Source organism: Lycium ferocissimum, unplaced genomic scaffold (genome assembly GCF_029784015.1).
Source record: "Lycium ferocissimum isolate CSIRO_LF1 unplaced genomic scaffold, AGI_CSIRO_Lferr_CH_V1 ctg5661, whole genome shotgun sequence".
In the NCBI taxonomy this organism is placed as follows: Eukaryota; Viridiplantae; Streptophyta; class Magnoliopsida; order Solanales; family Solanaceae; genus Lycium; species Lycium ferocissimum.
The window spans coordinates 15,306-18,652 of NW_026726067.1; the positions used below are offsets into that span (position 1 = coordinate 15,306).

A 3,347-nucleotide genomic window follows, 5' to 3' on the forward strand; every position below is an offset into this window, starting at 1 on the left:
AGCGGGTACCTGAGTAGTGTCAGCAGTGTTGACACCTAATTTTTGACCTTCCATAACTTATTTTAATTACCCAGAGTCCTTGGATGTCAAACAAAGTGGAATATGTATTTTCTGAAATCAAAATGATTTTATAAAAATTATTTAGATAATATTCTACCATTCTTATTTGGTAAAATAATTTCTATAATATTATAAATCATTTAGAAATTAATTTACATATTTTAATATATTATAGCAACAATTATGATATATTTGTTAAAATTAACCAAGAGAAAAACAATTTACAACAATTATTTATTTAACTGTCCAAATTGTTATACTATCAATTAGCAATATTTTAATCTATTTAATTCAAGGAATTTGATTGATTAAATGAATCAGTCATTTTACCTCTCAATTCTTAATTTTTGCATATTCAAATTATTAGAGTTTTATCACAGTTAATTGGGTATTTAATTATGATTAACTCTATAAATTGTTCACTTTATGGCAAATAAGGGCTACAACTGAAATAATTAATTGTTAGTTCAAACGTGACCGTAATTGAAATAGCCAAATTCATTGGTGTAAGTTAATTAAGGTCATTAGCCTTAACTTGTTTGATTATGTCAATTGTGGCCTTAATTTAAATAGCCAAATTCATGGTACTAGCGAATTAAGGTCATTCCTGCAAATTAGCTCTTAATTTGGTCAAATTGGTTTATTATTGAGTCATAATCGAAGTATCCAATTAATGGACATTACTTTAATTTTTACCATTTGATTAAACATTTGCGCACATGCCCTTTCCGTATACATGTATACACAGATATACACATGCGTATACGTATACGCACATGTATATCACGTATACATGAATATATCAGGTGAGATCCCTATCTCTTTTTTTAAAAAAATGGACCGATTCCAGGCCCAATTAGACCAGACCCGGCCCAATACGAGGTTAAAAGGGGCAAAGCCCGTTATACTCTTTCATTTCTCCATTTTGCAGCAACAAACAACCCCTAAGGTTCTCTCCCTTTTGAGGAGGTAAACCCTAGGGGTTGTTTGTTGCTCTCCCTTTTGAGGAGGTAAACCCTAGGGCGCTGCCTCACCCATTTCTCTCTCCTACGTCATTTGTAACGCCGAGAATGGCAAAAAAGAGGGCCCACATTGCTTGCTTTTACTATGGCATGGCCGAGAATGGCAAGAGCATTAATTTCTCTGCCAATTCTCAACCATTTCCACCAATGTCCACCTAAACATGGTATAATATCATTCTCTCTCTTTACTTTTCTGTGAATTTCAACGGGAAGAATGTATTTTCTTTAGTTATGTTTGTTTGTATCTGAGTTTTGAATGGGAAATTGCCATGGGTTAGGAGAGAATTGCGCGGATTGACATTGTATGAGTCAAAATCTGACCATAGATCTCCCTTTACCGTCATTCTTGTCCGTTGATTGATTGACTGAAGTTAATTTGTGAGGAAAAACTTGAAAATACCACATCGGACTAGTTAGGGTTTTTGAGAATTTTGGGGTTCTATATAAAGAACCCATTCTCCACATTTTGAGAGACATTTGAGCATATTGAAACATCACTATACTCAAAAGTCGAATTACCTAGGGTTTCTAATTATTGAGACCTTTAACTGTTCGACTAAGTTCAAATTTTCAAAGTTTAATCACTTTTTCTTGCTTGTTTGTGGCTGGGAGTTGGGTATTGGAATAAGCAGAGGAGCTTTCAAGGCCTTTCTCGATCTAAGGTTGCGCGTGAAAAAGGTAATCTCTTGCCTTTTTTTTTTTTTTTTTTTTTTTTTTTTTGTAGTTCTTTATATTTATTTAGTAGTAATTGTGTGTTTAGCTTATAGTTAGTCGTGCAGTGTGTTTGTTAGCTAAATATGTGATTAGTTTTAGATTAGCTCATGCTTAGTCTGTTTAGCTAGTGGCGTAGGTTTTAAGTCTTTGTTTGCTAGTCCATACGAGTTTAATATATAGTCCTGTTGTTTAATCTTCCTAGATATAAATTGATTGGTGTAATGGTAGTTTGTTAATCAAGTTAAGTGCATATCAGTCTTGTTTTAGGATCATGTGTTCTCATTTGATAAGTTCAAACATGTTGAAAGGGTCTCTAATACTTGTTTTTATGTGGTAGTGCAAGTCCCAAACCTGTTTAATCGAAAATACCAGCAGGTGGATAGGCAGTTAGTTGATGTATTGTCATTCCTGTGGTTTGGTATGTACTTAACTCAACGTTGTATAATGATAATTCCCTATATTCCTGTGCCTAATAAGTGATGTATTGATCCATTGGTATTTTTTTTTTTAATAATGGTTGAAAGGTTTTGAGATACCCATTGTCATATACCGTATTTCGTACATTGGAACAATCCGGTTTAACTATGATCAGTTAGAGACAAAACCATTCCGGGATAAAATGTCGAGACTTTGGACCTTCGATTTTATTTTGAGACATAAGTTGTGCATGAATTTGTTTGCATGGAACACTTAGGAAAATTTGGGACCAAAATTGGAATTAAGGGAAACTTGAAAATCATGCATTTTCCATGGTCTTAGCCGTGTGGGTTTGGAGTGGTGCCCACCCATTTTGTGTTCAATTCTAATTGCTCCAACACATTGGTGTGGGCCATAGACACATGTATAAGTCTTGCTAGTATACAAAAGATGACTTCTAAGTCATCCAAGTTCATTTCCAACACTTAGCAAAAATAGAAGTTGAAGAACTCCTAGAGAGAGCTCTCGGCCAAGGGAGAAAAAAAAAACCAACTTTCATTCAAGCCATCCAAAAATTATTTTGTTGATGTTAACCCACTATTTTGAGGTCCCTAAGTAGCGTGGAAGTGTCGTTGGAGCGATCAACCCGCTAGTTTTCATTATTGCAAACCCTAGCCTTTTGTGAAGTGAAAGGAAAAAGGTAAGAATTTATTATGTTTTATGTGTTATAAAGGTTGTATGTATGTTGTAGTATGTTAATATGGATGAAAACCATGAAATAAAGTATGTCGAAGTTGAGGCCATATGTATGAGGCTTGGCCGTGTGATGTGTGTGTGTGTTGTGTTGTATTAAAGTGATGAATTGATGTCTAGTTAGCATGTTGTGATCATTGTAAGGTGAAGAAATGAAGGAGAATCATCTATATATGTATATATGTAGGGTTGGCCGAATGTAGGCTATTGATGCGACAAGAAGTGGATTATTGTTGGTTAGTATTTTGAATGTTGTCGTTATGAATTCTATGTCGACGATAATAGTTTAACGACTCAAATTGATATCGTAAGTGTTGTGGGCTGAATTGAAGGCTATTGTACATTTGATGTAATTTGTATAACTATGAGAATGGCATTGTT

At 34.1% G+C, this 3,347-nt stretch overlaps 1 long non-coding RNA gene across 1 annotated transcript; it reads left to right on the forward strand.

Moving 5' to 3' along the window:
• Positions 1-1,256: 1,256 nt before the first annotated feature.
• Positions 1,257-2,217, forward strand: LOC132044962 (uncharacterized). Its single transcript, XR_009412318.1, has 2 exons — positions 1,257-1,693; positions 1,728-2,217. It is a non-coding gene; the product is annotated as an uncharacterized LOC132044962 (long non-coding RNA).
• Positions 2,218-3,347: the final 1,130 nt, after the last annotated feature.